Here is a 23544-nt window from a genome sequence, read left to right as displayed (position 1 = left end):
CACTACCATTCATTGCTCAACCAAAACACCGATGTGGATGTCCTGACTACACAGCAGGTCCCTCAGCATCCAGAGCTGACCCACCTCAGCTATCCTCCATCCCTGATAGAATCCCAGCCGAGGTGTATAAATCAGGAGGACCTCTACTTACCAGCCGTCTCCACTATCTCCTGGAGAACATATGGGAAAAGGAGAAAATCCCCCAAGCTTTTAAAGATGCCTCCATTGTCAATATTTATAAGAACAAGGGGGATCGGTCAGATTATGGCAACTACCGTAGGATCTCGCTGCTCTCCATAGCTGGCAAAATTATAGCCCGAGTCCTCCTAAACAGACTTCTTCCTGAGGCGGAAAACTTCCTCCCAGAATCTCAATGTGGTTCTAGACCATCACGTGGCACCACTGACATGATTTTTGCTGCCCGTCAGATACAGGAAAAGTGCAGAGAAGCAAGGCCTTCGACTCGGTCAACAGGGAAGCCCCCTGGTGGACCCTCAGCCCACCAATATTGATCGCCATTGTGAGGCAACTTCACGGTGGCATGAATGACAGTGTCCTGCACAACGGCACCCAGTCAGAGTTCTTTCCCATCCAAAGAGGGGTTAAACAAGGGTGTGTACTGGCACCAACTCTCTTTTCCAGATGCGTAGGCACACTTCGGTCTCGAGGTGAATGTACTTAAGACTCAAATTCTCTTTTAACCTGCCCCTGGTACTACACTCTCTAATGTTGTCCGCTTTCGGTATCTCGGTTCCCACCTGTCCACCACCGGAGACATCGATAAAGAAATTCAGCATCGGATGAGATGTGCATCTCAAGCCGTGGGCGGACTCCGAAATCGTGTCTTCAGCTGTAAGGCTGAAATTATCCAAAAAGTTGCACGTATATCGAGCAGTGGTCCTGCCCACCCTACAATATGGCAGTGAGACATGGGTCACATACAGGAGGCACCTCAAGGCACTAGAAAACTTTCACCAACGTAGTCTACATTCCATCCTCCGAGTTCGCTGGGAAAACAAGAGAACAAATGCCAGCATTCTTGCTGACACCAACTGTAGGAGCATTGAAGCTACCATTGTCCATGAACAACTACGTTGGACTGGCCATGTTACCCGCATGAACGACAGTAGACTGCCAAAGCAGCTACTTTTCAGTCACCTAACGAATAGTAAACGTAACTCTGGCGGGCAATTGAAAAGGTATAAAGATAGTTTTAAGACAAACCTGAAAAGGTGCCAAATCGACCCTCTCACCTGGGAGTCGATTACTCCCCATCGTAACGCTTGGAGGAGCACCACACGGGAAGGTGTCAATACTATCGAGTCGCCCCGACTGCAAACCGAGGCAGATAAGCGCCAGCGTCGGAAAGACGCTGCCACCGCCCCTCCCACAGTAGATGGAGCCCTCCACATGTGCATTGAATGTCGACGACGCTGCCGGTCCTGTATCAGGCTCTTAAGTCACCTCAAAACTCACTAACCTAGGTGACATCCCTAATAACCCATATAATTTTACCTTAGCTGGATGATCGTCATACTCGATTCCGAGTGACAGCAAAGTAGTAGTAGTAAGTAGTAGTAGCGTGTGTGTGTGTGTATACCATCAACATCGTCCCCGCATCATCAGTAAGGCGGACTAAACCCCCTCTCTGAGTACAACTTCCCATAGTCATTTATATTCATGCTCCACTTAATTAACGGAATGGCCCGCAACGTTCTCTCACAGATCATTTAACCAAAAGGTGGACAGAGAGAAAAACCGCCTCCGCCCTGGGACGGGTTCTTTGAAGAGGTTTTGGTGAGATGTAATACACCTTTTCACATATCCGTTGAGACATTGTTACATAACTATTTGACAAATTTCATAACCGAATGACAGAACACATATCGAATGACACTCTAAAATAACTGTTGGTGGTATGTCTTTCTCCAATTGTTACAGTCTCAAACTATATGTAGACTGTCGGTTTATTGTTCACGTCTTTCAACTTCATAACTTATGTCAATCACTTCCGTTAGTATGAACGAACAGTTATTTTAGATTGCCATTCGATATGTGTTCTGTCATTCGGTTATGTGAAATTTGTCAAATAGTTATGTAACAATGTCTCAACGGATATGTGAAAAGGTGTAGTTATGTAACAATGTCTCAACGGATATGTGAAAAGGTGTAATGGCGTTGGAAAGGCAGGTAGAGAAAACCACTGTCTTTGATAAAGGTTCTGAAAGACGAGTCCCCTTCAGATGTTAAGCATTGTTAGTGGACGTGTCATACATGTAAGTAGATGGACATAATTTTGGTAGAGGATGATACATTGTATATGCCAACAATGGTAAACTTATTTCCATAAAAAATAATGATAAGTAGAAGGGCATTTCGGCATTCACACTTATTCTCCAGACCCTGTGTCACCTCCCACCCAACGGCCCTCCTGCCACACCCCCCCACATGTCTCTCAACACAACTGACTGACCTAGTGCTACCAGGAACTACCTGCTTGAATGCCGACATTTACCAATGTTTTTGTTGGACGAGTCCAGGATATTATTTATAAGCTAAACTCAGGCGTTTACTGACCCATGTGCTGTGGACCACGCCCAAGAATCTTTTCAGAAACGTGATATTCTAGTCCCGTGTATGGACACATTTATCAGTATCATTCAATTAATCTTTAACCCTTTATAGAGCATGTGTCTCCTAGTTGAAGAAAATCGTCTGGCGTTAGCCAGAATAACATACCTAAGTCCGCCGCTGCCCTACAAAGGGTTAATCGAAACAGGGATTAAACACTTGATTTTCCTCCTTGCTTCAGAACTGTACTCCAAACACCTTCCCACAACTATGTCTGCAAACCTCTAGTCATCGACCGTAAGACTGCGAAGAGAGGCGACGCAACCCAACATACTTTCCATTTAATACAAGAATTGTAAGCCGTTGAAGTAAGAACACAGATCTGCCTCACTCTAAAGGTAACAGAAGACGTCTGAGATGCTCAGCAGCAGTAGTGAGCATCTCAAGTGCCTCAATATACGATGAGATCAGCATAAGAAGTATAATTGGGCCATAGTAGAGAACATTAAGGTTTTTCAGAAATCTTATCATACTGATAGTAGAAAAAGAAAGCCGACACCATCATTCCTGAGAATAATTAAATCGACTATGGGAACAGGAGGATAAACATCTTTGCAGAGAGAATTGGCGGGAAAAAAAATTTTCAACTTTCAAAACGGAGGGAAAAGCATATCTTTCCTGTCTGAAGCTGCGAGATAAATCCAGCTGACTCGACTAATGTTGACTTATTTAAAACTCCTGGAACTACCTGAACAGAGTTGTGGGTCTATGTGGGTCTATTTTTGTTCTTTTAGTGTTGAATGTCTACATTTACGACGGGTTGGGAGTAAACATATGTATCAGAAGTAATGGGGAAGTTTAAGACAGTCGTCAGACTTTTAACTGCGTACGAAACTAATTCTGTAATTTGTTGATTCCCGGGGTAAATGTTGAGTCTGGTAAATATATTAAGGCAGGAAAAAGAAATGTTAAGGCGTGTAGCTTATATCGTTATTGTGTGTGTGTGTGTGTGTGTGTGTGTGTGTGTGTGCGTGTGTTTTTTGTATGTGCTGCAGATGCTTGTGCGTCTGCATACTTACCTATGCAGGTTTGTGAGTATAGTATGTATCCACTTTCATTGCCTGTATATGTCTTTGATAGGTTTCCATGACGTATAAATACCTACTTTCACCCTTTAAACCCTGTATGTATCTTTAAAAGTGACACATAATACACACCTGTATCCATACCTTGGAAAAAAATGGAAAGCTACAAAACTTTTCCCACTTTATTAACGTCTTAGTCCCAGAGGATCTACCCAAACCCTGGACCCAAATCCTCAAAGATTCTTAAGTTGAATTTTCCTCATAACTGGAGATATAAGACCGCAACAAATTGGCTGTCTCAATCTGTAACACAAATATAGCGCTCAAAATGACATCAATATCACGCCGAGAGTTTAAGTTGTCTCTATACGTTCACTGAGCACCAGTTAAGGGATAAAACTACCTTACGGAATCTCTGTGAATGCGGACCTGACACGGCTGCTGGGATGCCGTCATAAGTCTTCCTTAACCAAGAGTTTTGTTCACTAAATCATCTTACGTTTAAGGCACGAGAGAGAGAGAGAGAGAGAGAGAGAGAGAGAGAGAGAGAGAGAGAGAGCCTTGAGATGGGGTGGATTTAAAATAAGGGTAGAGGTGTACTAAGTAGAGAACAGAAAATAAGGTTGAAATAAGAGGTTGCCATGGGGTTCAAATAAGAGGTTACCGTGAGGTTGAAATAGGAGGTGGTGTTCAGGAGAGTGTGTGAGAAGGGAAGTAGGGGAGCCAAGTCATGTGTTGAAAAGGGGTAACAAAAAAGCAGAGAGAAGGAGTAAGAGTTCTGGGATTACAATGGAGGGAAGGAAAAGAGTTCTGGGATTACAGTGGGGAGAAGGAGTAAGAGTTCTGGGATTACAATGGACAGAAGGAGTAAGAGTTCTGGGATTACAGTGGAGAAGGAGTAAGAGTTCTGGGATTACAATGGAGAGAAGGAGTAAGAGTTCTGGGATTACAATGGAGGGAAGGAAAAGAGTTCTGGGATTACAGTGGGGAGAAGGAGTAAGAGTTCTGGGATTACAATGGACACAAGGAGTAAGAGTTCTGGGATTACAATGGAGAGAAGGAGTAAGAGTTCTGGGATTACTGGGATTACAATGGAGAGAAGGAGTAAGAGTTCTGGGATTACAGTAGGGAGAAGGAGTAAGAGTTCTGGGATTACAATGGAGAGAAGGAGTAAGAGTTCTGGGATTACAGTGGAGAGAAGGAGTAAGAGTTCTGGGATTACAGTGGAGAGAAAGAGTAAGAGTTCTGGAATTACAATGGAGAGAAGGAGTAAGAGTTCTGGGATTACAGTGGAGAGAAGGAGTAAGAGTTCTGGGATTACAATGGAGAGAAGGAGTAAGAGTTCTGGGATTACAGTAGGGAGAAGGAGTAAGAGTTCTGGGATTACAATGGAGAGGAGTAAGAGTTCTCTAGCTGACGTTGTTGGGTAGAGTTGAGAGAAGAAGACCAGGCTGGTGACGCATACGTTAATTTGGGGAGTATAAATGCGTTGCAGATAGTCCTTAGCTCTGGCGTGGGTGCCCCAAGTGACTTGAGTCGTCGTAGCATGTGGAGTCATTACGAGGTTGCCTTGATAGTGTTGTTTACATGTGTGTGTGTGTGTGTGTGTGTGTGTGTGTGATAATAATAATAATAATAATAATAAAAATAATTAACAGTTTATTAAAAAAGTTCTGCAGCCCGAAGATTGAAAATATACTTTAGACAGAAATGACTTATTACAAACAAAGACATGGGGTGGGTGGGTAGTTTAACAAAAACTTTCATTACTGAAATGAGAAGGAACATGAATTGAACATACAAATTATTATAGTTTACAGTTGATGGCCCAGGCTGATCTCTTGCCATACTGTGTGAGGTCACATAGGCCTCGTGGTTAAGTAACTCGTCCGAAGGAGTTGTTTTGAAGAACCTCATATGGTCATGGAGACACCGTGTGGTGTGGCTTTCACTAAGTGCAGTAACTTGTCCGTAGGTGTTGATATGAAGGACCTCACGTGGTCATGGAGACATCGGGTGGTGTGGTGTTCACGTGGTGCAGTAACTCGTCCATAGGTGTTGATATGAAGGACCTTATGTGGTCATGGAGACACCAGGTGGTGTGGCTTTCACGAGGTGCAGTTACTCGTCTGTAGGTGTTGAGATGAAGGACCTCACGTGGTCATGGAGACACCGGGTGGTGTGGGGTGGAGTCAAAGTACCTCACTCTCTGCTAAGTGGTGCTGTGTTATCTCGTAGTCAGGTGTAAAGCCGACCCACTGTTGTTCCCATGGTTGAGTGATTAGCACCTCCTGGTCAGAAGATAGTGGTCGGTTCCCAGGGGTGCTTATATCGCTGGTGGGTTACTGACTGCTCTCACTGGTACTGTCTATTGCTGAATTCACTGGCTTAAACACTGTCCATCACTGTTCAACACTGATTCCACATCTTTCGGAAACGAAATTGTCACTTTGATTATGTTGATATCCAGGTGGTGAGGATTGGTCGGTGGGGTGGGACTTGAGGAATGGGGCCGAACATGGCCAAAGGGGGCCACTGCGCAGCAGCGCCTGATAGGTCTTGACCCTCCGATGGTCAAGGATGTTGTGTGTGTGTGCGTGTGTGTGTGTGTGTGTGAATAAGGGGATACTGCAGGATTAAAACAGATTGTTACATTGAGATTGAAAGAGGGGTGAGTGGATGTTGGAGACTCGTAGACTAGAAAGAGAGCAACTGTAGGCAATGAGGAATGAAATGAAAAGGACGGATTGCCGGGAAGGGGGAATGTTAAGGCCGAAGGAAGTAGGAAATGGTAGAGGGGGATAAAGAGTAGTAATAAGAAATGAAAAAAGGATAAAAAGACGATGGGGAAAGGGAGGTATAAAAATTAACACGATAAACAAGGAAATTAGGATGACGAGGAGGAAAAAATAAAGGAAGAAGAGGATGAAAATGATGAATAAGAAAAAAAACAGACAGGGTAGGAGGAGGAAGTGAAGGAAAATGAAGGACAGGAGAAAATTAAGAAAATGGGTAATGCATTCAGGAAGAGGGTGGTGGTAAAAGAGGAGAGAATAAAAGAGATTTGAAAGAAAATATTGAGTAAAGAGGTAGAGGAAGGAGAAGAGTAGAAAGGAAAAAAGAGAAGAAGGAAGAGATTAGAGACGAGAAAGAGAAAAAGGAAGAGAAGGAGAAAGAGAAAGAGGAGGTAAAGGAACAGATTGAAGGAAGCGAAGGAGGAAGAGAAGGAGGAAGGAGAAGATGTAGGGGAGGATGAGGAGGAGGAGGCGCTTAAAATCAAACACAAGAGGGTTGGCAAAATAAGAAAACACGAGGGAACACTATATTATGGGTGTAGAGATGCGTGGAAGAAGGGAGAGGTGTATCAGCCTTCAAGATAGCCCCTCCCTCCTCCCCCCTAGAACACTGATTGAACCTTTGGTACAGTTTCTGTGACGCTGTTAGGTACTTTTTTTGTTATCTTTAGACTATACAACTTCAGTCTTTCTTTTTTTAGCTGTTGTTTGTAAGTTTAGGGTAGAGGGGTGGCGCCATACCTTTAATCTAATAATTGCTTTGTGTCTTAGCTATTAATTAGTGATAATGAAGAATGAGTTTCCTCGGAGGGGGTGCCAGTTTCTCTGTTTGCAACGTAATCTATGTCTGAGTTTGTTTTTGTTGTGTGTATGTGTGTGTGTGTGTGTGTGTGTGTGTGTACATAGCCTCCCTTTAAACGCACAAATCAACGTGTGCACAAAATACGTAGTAAAAGCTACAAGGTGTACACAAACAGTGGCTCCCTCCTGCTCGTCGCCACTCTGGGTATTACCACCCCGGCCCCTCAGACCTCTCTCCTGCCTAATTATAAGCCGCCACAACCTAACCCGGTTTTAGTCATCGTCTGTCTCGACCCTGCACACGTGAAACATTGTAATTCCCAAGATAAACTAAATCCTCATTTGTACTGAAGGCCTGAAATCGCTGAGGCCAAGAATAGAAAAACATGTTCAGTAAGACGAAAAATTATGAATAGAAATGCACAGAATAGAACTTAATGATGATCTTGTAATTATCAAAAACTTCACGCTCAAGCACGCATAACCCGGATTTATTAATGAGATTTCGGTTAATGTTTAAAATATAGTATTAAATGAATAGAGAAGCAAGAAGCAGAAATGACGAAGGAAACTCTTAATGGTCATCTTTAGGTCATTTGCTGTGTTAACCCGCCCTTGAGATAAACTTCCCTCACGCGCTATAAACAAGACAGACACAGGGTTACATACGCAAGAACAGCAATGAAAACTCCTCGGGAAAATCTCTATCAGGAAAAAAGACTCTTATGACATGAAATAATTTTTTTTAAGATACACAAATTACGAAATTACTATATTATGGAAGTAACATACAGGGCAACCAGGATTGAGGCCCTGTGTTGATGTTGTGTTGTTCAGTATGTTTGTTTTGTTTTATTATTTCACCAACTAAGCACATACTCCATATAGGTGACAAAAAGAAATTCTTCCTTTTTACCTAATGATCACATCTCCCTTTCCCACCTCTCTCCCATTACACAACACACCCCCTCCCTACTCCTTCCTCATCCCCAAACAATTCTTCTCTGAAACATTAAAACAAATAGTCTTCAACTTATCTTTAATCTCCATAACTAACTCATATCTTTGGAGAGTTTATTAAATTTTTCTTGGTAATCTGTCCATACTCTTACTCCTAACTTTCTTACAAATGAATAAAAAATTTTCCTTCCTTCAAACTTTCGTACAACAGCTTATTTATATATGTATCGTTAGAATGTTTTTTTTCTTTGTATTTTGAACTTTCCTATGGAGTGAATAGTTTATACAGGGAGACTTTAGCACTTGAGGTAAAATAATTTTCAAGATTGCTCCCTGTCACACACACACACACACACACACACACCAGTGGCGTATTCTTAATGAATGCAAGGCAGGCATTGCATGCCTAGTAGAAAGCAAATAATATTTTTAAACAGTATCTTCAATAATGCAGATTTAATTTTAGTCTTCACAGTTTTCACTCAGGAAAGTCGAGGAGACTCAGAGTCCCTCAGCGCATGCAAAAGGATAAGCCGCATACCCTCAATGGACATATAGACGTAACCATTCTATCAATAAAATGCTAAAATGAACTTTATTGTATTGGAGCATAAGGAATTTGAACTAATTTAGTCAAATTTCATATTTTTTCCCTTAATAAACATGAAGTCTTATGTTATACGGTGATATTGTATTACCTAGGAGTTGTTCCATAAGATTGGCTGTTTAATAAGGTTTCTGTAAATGTAATGGGCACAAATGCATGCACATTGAAAACTGCATTCACTTGTCGAGAGGCTATGTAGACTGGCGGCGACTCTCCGTCAGCTGGACAAAACTGGTCCATATTATTATTTTTAATATTTCTAAATAATCCTACGGTCCGCTTTCAGTTATAGTTTTTTTACTTGGGAAAGTTATTCAGTTTTCTGTTTAACTTGAAATAATAATCGGATCATAAAAATAAAAATAATTACAAATTATTTAAATGTTCAGCAATAAGATCATTGGCAACTTTACAGAGGGCCAGCGTTGTGCATGATGCCCAGTCATTTTTTTAAACTACTTTATTTCTAAATTACTGTCGATCACACTGAAAGCTTAATATTCATTTGCCGTAGGTATTTTTGCACCCATATTTAATAATTTGTGATAGATACTTTGTCAGATGCCACTGATATAATTTAAGAAATTAGGTGTTTATAAAAGCTCGACAACCCTTATTTAGAGAAAGGCCATATCCTACTTCATATTTGATAACTGTTGGTGGTACAGGGGTAATGCTGTACCACCGAGCCTCGGCCGCCGATTTTTTTTTCCTGAGGTCTTCAGTATTTTAGAACAAGAGGCACCGTCGCAGTGTTTGAAGCGCGGCACCACTGTACACTCCGTAAGAAAGAGAGAATAAGAGACGATCATCCAACTAGAAGAATTACTAAGCCAAACTAACCCTACCTCACCTAACCAGTGCCACCACTCTCTTCCAAACCCATACCTTCAACTGATTCCCGGATAGAAAAAAAAATACCAACCTAACGCGCTTCAAACACTGCGACCATGCCGCGTGTTGTAAAATACAGAAGCCCTCAGAAAAAAAAAATCGCGGCCCGGACACAGGTGAGAAGGGAGTTATCCAGTGTGACCCGCACTACCAAACACCACAGGTTCCCGGCTCCCGGTTTCCTCCTGTACTAACACTGGATAGACCGTCCAAGCGGCTAGTAAGCTGATAAGTGACGAATATGATAAAAAATAAAAAAAATATGTGGTGTTCTGCATGCCTCATCAGTGCAACCACAGTAAGCCACTGACATACACACACACACATCGTCTTCAGTTCCCATAATGAAAACGTACTAGGCGCTGCTTTTGCTGATGCGGCCGCAGCCTATTTTGACCATGGATGCAGCTGCCAGGGCTCAAAGGAAATGAAAACAAGTGTTAGACAGTGAGGAGTAAGTGTCCGGTGGGCGATGGTCACGGTCCATATCGCCCTCACCGCCTACCACCCACCACCTCACAAACACATCAGAAGAGATAGTAACTATGAGGACTCCTAATTCTACCAGGTGAGAAATGAGAATTCCTAACTACATCAGATGTGGAATAAGAGCTGAGCTGAAGGACCTACCAGAACTACGTGATGGGTGTGTGAAACAACTACAGACTATGAGAACCCTGAGGGACAGACAGAGGGAGCGGTCAGGCCTGCCCTTAACACAAACGTAAGATCGGACCTTGGGAAAGACTTTGTTGGCGCCACTATCAAGTCACAAAGCAGTTTATGGGACTGGCTCCCCCACTAACTGATCTGTAGTTAATCTATGTTCACACCATGTCTCCTATCTTCTTGTACTCGAAACCCACTCCCCAATTTAACTACATGTATTGCCACCTCTGCTCGTTGTATAATATCAGCGTTTTGGCTGCTATGTTCTTTCAAAAAAAATTTAATTATTATTATTATTATTATTATTATTATTATTATTATTATTATACACACACACACACACCGCCAATGTACTGATTACTCATATAATAGACACTGCTGACTCCCTGAGATCCAGATTTCCATGTGCTAAACTGGTGATATGCGGTGACTTTAATGAGTTAGACATCAGCAACATCACCCAATACCTCCACCTTGCACAAATAGTTGACTTTCCTACACATGGGAATGCCACCCTGGACCTCATCATGACTGATCTCGGCAACCACTACCCCCAGCCGCTGCCTCCCATGGGGCGCAGCCCCCACCTGTCTCTATTGTGGTCACCTACACCTACCATCTCACGACCTCCAGTTGCCACCAGGACTTACCGACCTACCCCTGACTCTGCCATGCGGCGTTTCGGACAATGGGTATCCCTGGACTGAAGTGATCACATTAGACGATGTGCAGAACAAGTGGGATAATTACCTGGACACTATAACCAAAGCCTACCACCACTTCTTTCCAGCCAAGGCACTGAGGATCCACCCCGATGATGTTCCGTGGATCACACCCCGTATCAAAAGAATAATTGAGCAGCGCAACGCATCCTACACCAACAACCGTCTGTACAAAAATCTACGTAACCAGTTAATCAGGGAAATCAAGTCAGCCAAGAAGTCTTATTATCTCAGGAAAGTGCACGGCCTCAAGAAAGTCGGCATCGGTCAGTGGTACTCCAAGGTAAAAGATCTCTGTGGTCTTAACCGTCAGTCTCCCATACTTCCTTTCATCTCACATTTACCTAGTGAGGAGGCAGCTGAGATAATTAATAACCACTTTGCTACCATATGTCATACCCTACCCAGTCTTGACCTCACTCTCCTCCCGGCTTACTTACCTTCCCCCTCCCCCTCCCAGTGTTCAACCATTTGAAATCGCCAACAAACTCCTGAAATTTAAATCCAAACGCTCCACGACCCCAATTGACCTCCCAATCAAAATATACAAGGAGTTTGCAGTCGAACTTGCCAACCCCCTGTGTTCTATTATTAATGCATCCCTCAGACAAAGCAAATGCCCTAATGAATGGAAAACTGCAATTGTCACCCCTATCCCCAAGGTCACCACCCCACAGTCCCCTAACGACCTCAGGCCAGTTGCCATACCCAGTCTACTCTGTGAAGACTTTGTTTTTGAGTGGGCATTTGCTAGAATCTATTAGTCAATTGATCCACAGCAATTTGGCAATATGAGGACCTCTTCTACATCACACTGCTTCGTTAGTTTTCTGGATTTCCTGCACAAAAACCTGCAGAAACGTAAGACATCACTGGCCGTTGCCCTTGTTGACTTGAGGAAGGCTTTTGACCTTGTTGATCACTGCACTGTTATCAACAAGGCCATTGCACTAGGGCTGCCCACCAACCTGGTCTCATGGCTCACTGATTTCTTGAGTGGACGTTGTCAGGCAGTGAGGTATCAGGGTTTTGTCTCCTCACCTGTGATGTTCCCCAGGAGACCAAGATGGGACCAATGTGTTTCCTCATCCTCATCAACGACGCTCTATCGGACACTCCTCACAGGTGGAAGTAGTGGAGGACTGCACTGTGGGGGTTACAATGGACAACACCGCACCAGACTACTCATCGTTACAGGGCACCCTGGACAGGCTACAGGCATAGATTACGGAGAACACGGTCACCATCAACTACACCAAAACCGTAGTCATGCACATCAATACCGCCACCACTCCAGTGCAAGTTCCAGCAGTCACATTGGGTGCCCATCCTCTCCAGTTAGTGCAGTCTGCCAAACTCCTGGGTGTTACCATAGACCACAAACTGGACTGAAAGGCCCATGTAAACAACACAATCAAGGCAGCCTCGCACCGACTCTACAAGCTACGACGACTTAGGCCACTTGGGACACCCACGCCAGAGCTGAGGACTATCTACAACTCCTTTATTCTCCCCAAACTAACGTATGCGTCACCAGCCTAGTCGTCTTCTCTCAACTCCACCCAACAACGTCGGCTAGAGAAGGTACAGAAAAGGGCCTGCAGAATCGTGCTCGGCGCAGACTACTCCGGCTACATCAACGCTCTCTCCACCCTGGAAATGCCATCCCTCAGAGACCTCCACCACCAAGCACTAGCAAGGTTTGGCAGTGGACTACTGCGCCATCCTCGTTATCGCCACCTCCTGCCACCGGCAGCCCCCCACCCACCTCGCGCAGTCCGCCACAACAACAAAATTCAGCCCATAAGAGCCCGCACCGATAGATATAAGAATAGCACCATCCCATCTATTGTTAAAATAACAAACAACTCCTGATTTATGTACTGTACAGCCCTGTAAATGTATTCAATGCATATCATTATGTCTAAATCAAATGTAAGTTTGTATATTTTCAGCCACCGTCTGCAACTCTATTAATAAACCGTTTATTATTATTATTTACACATAGTATTGATCATAAACGTGTGAGAGGAGGTAGTGGTGTTATTACTGGTATTATAATTAACACCTGGTCTGTTGTAGTACCATAAGTCCAGCATGTAACCAGGCGTTGGGACTATACCACCTCGTGACCTCAGAAATCTTCCTCACAAGCTTATAATCTACCTCAAAATCTTCCTCACAACCCTGCAATTTACCTTAAAACCTTCTTCACAACCTTGTAATCTACTTTAAAATCTACCTCACAACCCTGTAATCTACCTTAAAATCTACCTCACAACCCTGTAATCTACCTCAAACCTTGTAGTTAATATCTCTCCCCCACTGTCTACCTCACAACCACTCACTTAATCTCTTACCTTCACTATTTCACAATCCCCTTAACGCTGTGATAGACTACACTGGAGGAGAGCACACGTGACACCAAGCCTTGTGGAGGGACAATGCTGGAGGGAGGGAGAGACTCGCTCGTACTCAAGGTAAACAAACCCATGGAAAAGAATAGCGAAAATATATAATCATGATTAGTTGTGTGATAAAGAGGTGGATATAACCCCGATAACTTAAAGAATTGTAGGTTAGGTTAGGACTGGGTTAGGACTGGGTTAGGTTAGAACTGGGTTAGGTTAGGTTAGGACTGGGTTAGGTTAGGTTAGGACTGGGTTAGGTTAGGTTAGGACTGGGTTAGGTTAGTGTGTTATAGAAGGGAGTATCTGAATCGAGGATGGTGATGAATAAAGGAGGAGAATGGTGATGAGGTTCGACTTCAGGGATTTTGCACGGTGTAGGGATGGCATGATAGTGAATGACGTAGTGGTGTAGGGATGGCATGATAGTGAATGACGTGGTGGTGTAGGGATGGCATGAGAGTGAATGACGTGGTGGTGTAGGGATGGCATGATAGTGAATGACGTAGTGGTGTAGGGATGGCATGATAGTGAATGACGTGGTGGTGTAGGGATGGCATGATAGTGAATGACGTAGTGGTGTAGGATGGCATGATAGTGAATGACGTAGTGGTGTAGGGATGGCATGATAGTGAATGACGTGGTGGTGCAGGGATGGCATGATAGTGAATGACGTAGTGGTGTAGGGATGGCATGATAGTGAATGACGTGGTGGTGTAGGGATGGCATGATAGTGAATGACGTGGTGGTGTAGGGATGGCATGAGAGTGAATGACGTGGTGGTGTAGGGATGGCATGATAGTGAATGACGTGGTGGTGTAGGGATGGCATGATAGTGAATGACGTGGTGGTGTAGGGATGGCATGATAGTGAAAGACGTGGAGGTGTAGGAATGGCATGGAGTGAATGACGTAGTGGTGTAGGGATGGCATGATAGTGAATGACGTGGTGACGTAGGGATGGCATGATAGTGAATGACGTGGTGACGTAGGGATGGCATATGATAGTGAATGACGTGGTAGTGTAGGGATAAAATGATAGTGAATGACGCGGTGATGTAGGGATGGCATGATATTGAAAGACGTGGCGGTGTAGGGATGGCATGATAGTGAATGACGTGATGGTGTAGGGATGGCATGATAGTGAAAGACGTGGTGGTGTAGGGATGGCATGATAGTGAATGACGTGGTGATGTAGGGATGGCATGATAGTAAAAGACGTGGTGTAGGGATGGCATGATAGTGAATGACATGGTGATGTAGGGATGACATGATAGTGAAAGACGTGGTGTAGGGATGGCATGATAGTGAATGACATGGTGATGTAGGGATGGCATGATAGTGAATAACGTAGTGGTCTAGAGATGGTATGATAGTGAATGACGTGGTGGTGAATGACTACTGGTGCTCAAATTAAGAAGGGAATGATGTTATGGTTTTGTTTAGCAGTAAAAATAGAGAGTAAAGAGATGTGATATGGGTTGGAAGTAAAAAAGAATTGAGGGATCATATTTTGTGTAACAACAACAATTAAGATTGTGGAGTGTAACCCGGTGCATGTGAGCAGGTATAGCTATTGCACCTTACAATGCCCTCTCAAAATTGACCTCATAACCTTGCAATTAGTCACAACAGTTCATTTAGTCTTTCTACATCAATACCTCACAACAGTTTATTTAGAGTATCTACATCAATACCTCACAACAGTTTATTTAGTCTCTCTACATCAATACCTCACAACAGTTTATTTAGAGTCTCTACATCAATACCTCACAACAGTTTATTTAGAGTCTCTACATCAATACCTCACAACAGTTTATTTAGAGTCTCTACATCAATACCTCACAACAGTTTATTTAGAGTCTCTACATCAATACCTCACAACAGTTCATTTAGAGTCTCTACATCAATACCTCACAACAGTTTATTTAGAGTCTCTACATCAATACCTCACAACAGTTCATTTAGAGTCTCTACATCAATACCTCACAACAGTTCATTTAGAGTCTCTACATCAATACCTCACAACAGTTCATTTAGAGTCTCTACATCAATACCTCACAACAGTTCATTTAGAGTCTCTACATCAATACCTCACAACAGTTTATTTAGAGTCTCTACATCAATACCTCACAACAGTTTATTTAGAGTCTCTACATCAATACCTCACAACAGTTCATTTAGAGTCTCTACATCAATACCTCACAACAGTTTATTTAGAGTCTCTACATCAATACCTCACAACAGTTCATTTAGAGTCTCTACATCAATACCTCACAACAGTTCATTTAGAGTCTCTACATCAATACCTCACAACAGTTCATTTAGAGTCTCTACATCAATACCTCACAACAGTTTATTTAGAGTCTCTACATCAATACCTCACAACAGTTTATTTAGAGTCTCTACATCAATACCTCACAACAGTTTATTTAGAGTCTCTACATCAATACCTCACAACAGTTCATTTAGAGTCTCTACATCAATACCTCACAACAGTTTATTTAGAGTCTCTACATCAATACCTCACAACAGTTCATTTAGAGTCTCTACATCAATACCTCACAACAGTTTATTTAGAGTCTCTACATCAATACCTCACAACAGTTCATTTAGAGTCTCTACATCAATACCTCACAACAGTTCATTTAGAGTTCATTTAGAGTCTCTACATCAATACCTCACAACAGTTCAGTTTATTTAGAGTCTCTACATCAATACCTCACAACAGTTTATTTAGAGTCTCTACATCAATACCTCACAACAGTTTATTTAGAGTCTCTACATCAATACCTCACAACAGTTTATTTAGAGTCTCTACATCAATACCTCACAACAGTTTATTTAGAGTCTCTACATCAATACCTCACAACAGTTTATTTAGAGTCTCTACATCAATACCTCACAACAGTTCATTTAGAGTCTCTACATCAATACCTCACAACAGTTCATTTAGAGTCTCTACAGCAATACCTCACAACAGTTCATTTAGAGTCTCTACATCAATACCTCACAACAGTTCATTTAGTCTCTCTATTTATACCTCCCATAAAAATACATCACAACTCCTCAACTTAACTCCCTCTGCCTCAACGTTTCACTCGTCTCTTTACTGAACTCTCTCACAGTAAGCCTCTCCCCCCTACACTCCTTCACAGCCCTGGGCCTCAGAGTACAGCGAGATTACATTAAGGGAATGAGACCATTTTCCCATAAACATTGCCTGGCGTGATCTAGATGCTCCATGGCTCTTACATCAGTTTGTCTTTGTGGTTAGAATTGTGATATCACATTCAATTGGCTCATTTAAGCTAAAACACAAAATAATTTAAAATGGCCTCACTATTATACTGAAACTCTACATTAATTAAACGTCTCGCTCAAACTGACTGGTGTCTACCTGACAATGGATTTTCAAAGGTTCACACGTTCAAATTTTCAAGTAACTGAAGATATCAGACCACATCTCATTGGCTAAACTAACATCCAACTCGAAAAAAACGTCCAACATGGCCTCAAAATTACACTGAGACTCTACCTTAAGTAGCTGCGTTTCACTTTAAAAATAACTGACATATTCTTAAACCTAGAATTCCCACAGTTCGTAAGTTAATCCTAAATTGTTGGTAGAGATGTTAGAACACATCTAACCATATCACCTACGTTATAGCTCAAAAATTGCAGTAAGTTCACATTTTGACACCAATAACAAGAAAAGAATTGACATATAAACTGTGAATCCGGACCCAGACTGTCGACTTTGCCTGTCGGTGTTAGACCAGGAGTAACTATCTCAGTCCTACTGACGTAAATAATTATGTACAAAGTGTATCCACGGTAACTATACAGTTCATTGGCTATAGCTGCGAATAATTTATGCATAAACCTCTAGGTATACAGTATATGGTGGATGAATAGATGAAACTATGGATGGATAGAGAGAGAGCAGGAGATATTGGCGTCAGAGGTATAAACAGATTACACAGACATATAGATATACGAATAAATAGATAGAAAGATACCAACAGAGAGATAAACAAGTGAGGAGGTGTTACAAGACCACTCCTCGCTCGCTCGTGTTTATATTTTTGTAGATCGTTCAAATGTAAATAAAAACCACGACTTCTTGTAGACTTCTCAACTACCATGGTGTGTGTGGGGAGATGTCCGTGTGTGTGTGTGTGTGTGTGTGTGTGTGTGGTGCACACACACACACACACACACACACACACACACACTTTCTCTTTATCTCTCCCTATCTCTCCAAAACACATACATATCTACTCTCTCTCTCTCTCTCTCTCTCTCTCTCTCTCAGATACAAGGGGTCCAGCTTCGTAATAGAGAAGAATCACCTCAGTGCTGACCTAGCCAGTGATAGACTGACTGTCATGGCTAAAATAAGACTGATGGTAGAAAAGAGAGAGAGAGAGAGAGAGAGAGAGAGAGAGAGAGGATGTAACCCATGTTTTCGTGTCGTTCTCCATTTCTATTTAGACTTATGGGTGTCTCATTAACCAGAATCTCTCACTCTCATGTAAACATCGACGCTTAAAACACACACACACACACTTGCATAATATAACACTTGTTAAAAGGTGTAATATGTGTGTGTGTGGAGGAGGCATACAGTGTGTGGGCGTATTATTACTATTTTATGATTATTGTTACTCTTATTATTACTATTATTATTATTAATAGAGTACACTTGTTTGCTTTGCATTAGTCTTTGTTCCTTCCTTTTTTCCATTTTATCTCTTATTTCTCCCCATTTATTCCTTCCATCCCTTTTTTCTCGTTCTCTCCTCTCCACTACCTCTATTCACTTTTCCTCCTTCAGTTCCCCAACTCACCACCAATCACTCCTCTCTTTATTTCTCTTTCCCTCCTCATCTCCCTTTTCTCGCCTTTCCCTATTCACCCAAATCTCCCCCCCCCCTCATAATTTCTACCTTTCCTTCTTCTCTCCTTCCTGATTTCTCCTTTCCCTTCACCGCTGAATTTATCTTTTTCCGCTCGACCTCCAAATCTCTTCGTTTCTTATTGCTCTTCTTCCTAGTCTCTTCCTCCCCTCGTGCGCTCTTCTTCCTAATCTTTCTTTTCTTATGTTGTAGCATCCTCTCCCTGTATTCCTCCTACGTTTCTCTCTTCATCCTCCTCCTCCTTCTCACCCCTACCTTCGCCATGTCCTAGTTCGGTCTCCCTCAAAACCCACCGAAATTGAATCCGAAACCAATTCCGTGAGGTAGCAGAATTTGGGGACAAACTTCGCCCCAGCTTCCCTCTACCATGTAAATAGGTCGCCCTCTCTACCTGCGTCACTGCTGGTGGTGTCTCAGGTACCAAGTGACGGTCGATATCAAAATGTACCAGTGATCCATGGAGGGTCTTTAAAGGGAGTTTGAAACGACAAGTTCTTCTCTGGTGTCTGTAGAAACCAATAACGTCAGGAGATAAAAATTTCTTTGCTACGTCATAAATTTAGTAAAAAATCGCATCAGGTAAACCTGGAAATTGGCAAACGGAGTTAAACCCGCATTACGTAAACCTGAAACCTATCACAAGGAAAGCAATGACTATAATACGTAAAATACTGGCGTTAAATCAGCATTACGTCAACCAAAATTAATCAAAAGTAAAACAAAGATTGGGTATATATATATATATATATATATATATATATATATATATATATATATATATATATATATATAAAATATATATATATATAAAATATATATATATATATATATATATATATATATATATATATATATATATATATATATGCTGAGATAAATCCAGATTACGTAAAACTAAAACTTTTCTAACGTATAACATTAGTTTTTACACATTTCTTTGGTTCTAAACCCGCATTATGTAAAATCTGAAACACGCTTTTTTTTCACTGCAGTGTTGAATCCTGAAGGTGGTGTAGTTAATTTCATTGTTTACTAGATATAAATGATGCATCACCATATACAGTAAGGTTAGACAAGAATTGGGCATACAATACTTCACTACAGACTGTACACAAAGTTGTTACAGACAATCAGTTAGTCAGTCATGCATTAAAATTCTTTAGTCTCCAATTCAATTAAGCCATCAGTCAGTCAATTAATATTTATAATTAGTTTGAAAAAATATATATAACATGAGCAGAATCGCTGAGTATTTAATATATGGTTGACAAAAAAATAGATCATAGGTTTAAACTCATATAGGCATATTCTGTAGCTATATAATGCTTTAGTCTGATATATTCTAGAAACGAATAAAGAGTGAACATAAATTTAGAAACATTTTGGAAAATTTAAATAGGCCTATGGGTTAATCTTGTTGATTTAAGCTACGAGTTTCATTTCAGCCACACATACGTACATACATACATACACACACACACACAGAGTATCACATTATAACATCCCCGTGCCCATGACGAGCTAAAACGCACCAGCTGACCACATCCTCTGGGCGTGTTGCTCAGGTCCGACACTAATGTAGCAGTAAACATTTCCTATTCATCATTGTCATTAAATGAATAAAATTTTCACTCATGCAATGTTTCTATTTGTTTTATTCCTGTTTATTCATGTATTTCTCTCTCTCTCTCTCTCTCTCTCTCTCTCTCTCTCTCTCTCTCTCTCACACGTAAATATTTGTTTACGAGACCGATATCGTCCTTACCTATTTACCACGCAAGGACAAAAGAAGGATGAATATAAAATTTGGTTATAGCTGTGTTGGCGCATTACTCATACTTCTGGTAGCGTTGTATACAATGAAACATCTTTGAAAAAAAATTTTCACGAGGAAAAAGACATTGTAGGTTAGTCAGGATAGGCGGATATTCTAATTCAAGATATTAGTAAAAATTATACACGGCCTCCATAAACTTTTCACTTCAGCTTATATCTCAGGTTTTCCTCCACATCACCCCTCCCTTATCCTCATCCCTAAACAGATCTACGTTGTTCCTAGATGTCCATCCATACCACCATATCACTTCCTCCTTCCATGGCTATCTTCGCTCCTCCTGACTATCCATACCTCTTGTATGTAATTATGTACATGAGGTACTAGGAATCTATAGTTAAGTTTGAAATTGTCCCTTACATATTATGTTTTGATTTAAAATATTTTGTTGGACAAATGTATTTTGAATTCTTTGTATTTATACTTTTGTCAATAAACTACTAACTAACTATCTACCAGTCACACCACTGCCCTCCTCAACATCCACTCCCACACACTCCCTGCCACCACCCATCCATCCATAATTCTAGCCTCAACACACACAAATACAGCGACATAAAGACGTAAACAAACAAACAAAAAACCCACGCCACGACTGATACCTCCCATCACCTTCCTATCATCAAGACGTTGCGAGGAATAATAAACAAAAATAACTTACTGTTATGTTTTTCCCTCACATTAACATTCAAACAAATCACTGAACTTTCCAACTCCCGCCCACGCGGACAAACTTATCTTCTAATTCACGAAGGTTTGTACAAAAGACTTCCATCTTAACCGGAAGTGAGAGCGAATCTCGTCCACTTAAAGTACTCCGTTTAATTCTCACACTAATCAGACGAACAAAAATGTATCTTAGTTCTTCACCTAAGGTACGACACAATGGTAAGTTCTCAATGGTTAGTACATTATATCTTCCCCTGAACTGGTGATGTATCTAATTGGCTTAAATTACGACACAGTGGAGGATTTTCAAAAGTTCTTAAGAAAATATATTTTTTTTCCTATTGGGGGAAAGAAAGAGTCGCAGTGTAATGTCGTGACCATTTTGGACGCTATCTTTACACTAAAGCTGATATGACAGATGCGTTCTCGTATCTTCATTTAAGGGAAAAGTTTAAGGTATGAAGCTTTCAAGTTGATGTTAATAATACGGGCAACTAACATTCATGCTCACCTAATAAGCATATAACGGTAAGGTCCCTGAGTAAATAGGCCGCCATTTTTAGCTGATACGTTTGCGGCGAAGTTTAAAGGAGACACTTAACACTTTTACACATCTACAGTTGAGAAGTAATTCAGCGTAACGAAGGTGTCACATTCTCCCACCTCCCACACATCCCTCACCCACAACCCCCCCACCACCACCACATGACGAACAATTACCCTCTTACGTCTGGTCAGCAAATCATCATTGAGCAAAGACTTACGGAGCCTCGTTAACTTATATAATAAAACTCGAGACGACAAAAAATGGATAAACACTGTCATTATACTCCTAAACCAGTACATGTATAGTGAATTATACAGTACAGGAGTTGAAACATGACCTGAAGACCTGTACCATCTGACACCATTCAACACCGTCTAACACTATCCAACACCGTCTAACACTATCCAACACCGTCTAACACTATCCAACATACCACACCAAATGAAACACTGGACACCACCCAGCACTACCTGACACCACCCAACACTAGCCTGACACCACCCTTCACCATCTGACACCACCTGGCACTACCTGACACCACCCAAACACTACCTGACACCACCTCACCATCTGACACCACCCAACACTATCTTGACACCCACCCTTCACCAACTGACACCTCCACCCAGCACCATCTGACACCACCCGCCACCACCGACACCACCTTCACCAACTGGACACCCCACCCAGCACACCTGACACCTCTCACCCAGCACTACCTGACACCCCACCCAACACCACCTGACACCACCCTTCACCATCTGACACACCTCACCCAGCACCATCTGACACCACCCAACACTACCTGACACCACCCTTCACCATCTGACACCACCCAACACTACCTGACACCACCCAGCACCATCTGACACCACCCAACACTACCTGACACCACCCAGCACCATCTGACACCACCCAACACTACCTGACACCACCCAACACTACCTGACACCACCCTTCACCAACTGACACCACCCTGCACCATCTGACACCGCTCGACACTGCCTAACACCATCCAACACTGCCTAACACTTCCTACCTAGTATTGTACACCTTGTAAGCACTCACGGCGCGGTAATTCTAACAACTCGACACATTAAAAATATTTACTTGAAGCTCATACCCTTGTTAGGTTCTCTTCCTGTCATTCCTCTACGTTCATATTATTATTTTCCGTTACGATGACCAATGTCTTAGTTAACTGTTGTGTCGGTTTGATGTATTTACGTATTGTATCCAAACATTGAATTCACAGTTTACGTTTGTACAGGTATTTATTTTGTGTATTTGTGTTATTAATACAGTACAATTCTTACGTAAGATTTTGTCATTTACAAAACGCTTCACCTCACATTCCATAATCCTTTGAAAGATTGTGCACGCATGTGAGTGTACTTGGTCTATCGTAAACGAGAGTGAAGTGTTTGGCGCGGCAACTTACCTTGATGGGTAATGGAGCGTTGATGTGATGGTAGTCCGCCGCCTGAGAAGTCTAGTGTAGCCTTCGATCTTACTACCTCCTGTGAGTCGTGTCAGGGGAGCTGTAACTCGGTGGCTCTTCCCCTCCGGACCTCAAACCTGGTGACGGTGATCTGCTCTAACTGCTACATGCTACACGGGGTAGGCAACCCAGCAGAGTTCTCAATGAAATTTCTCCCCGCCAACCAGAGGCGCCACTAGCCCAGAGATCGTCTCTGATTGGCCAGCGTGGCGTTACATGAGGCGCCCACTCTATGACGTCAAAGTAGGCGGAGTTTACGTTGGCGGGGAGTTGAAACACGCATGTGTGGGTTTCTAGGAATTCGTTTTAATATACTAATGTAGTCTGGATAAAATTTGAATGTGAGAATATATGTACTCATTACCATACAAGATATTATATAAAACTTTTGTTTGTTATATGTATCAGTTAATGTGAATGGAATGTTCACCGAGCTTCTCATTGATTTGTGGTGCTAGAAATTCAGAATGCCTAGTCACGTAAGATTATATACTGTATTCATATTAAGCAATTTCTTCGTCAATAGTTATAGTATATGTTATATATTGCTGTAGCTTTTT

General features: G+C 41.9%; 1 protein-coding gene across 2 annotated transcripts in view; it reads right to left on the bottom strand.

Moving 5' to 3' along the window:
* LOC121869306 (thyrostimulin beta-5 subunit-like) overlaps positions 1-23108 on the bottom strand; it is a 93893-nt gene extending 70785 nt beyond the window's left edge. For both annotated transcript variants that reach the window (XM_042370556.1, XM_042370557.1), the window contains exon 1: positions 22925-23108. The gene's annotated coding sequence lies outside the window, so the exon portion shown is untranslated. The remainder of the gene's footprint in view (positions 1-22924) is intronic.
* Positions 23109-23544: the final 436 nt, after the last annotated feature.

Source organism: Homarus americanus, unplaced genomic scaffold (assembly GCF_018991925.1).
Source record: "Homarus americanus isolate GMGI-L3 unplaced genomic scaffold, GMGI_Hamer_2.0 scaffold36734, whole genome shotgun sequence".
Taxonomy (NCBI): Eukaryota; Metazoa; Arthropoda; class Malacostraca; order Decapoda; family Nephropidae; genus Homarus; species Homarus americanus.
Note: the sequence above shows the minus strand (reverse complement) of the source record. Positions and strands in the feature narration are given on the sequence as shown.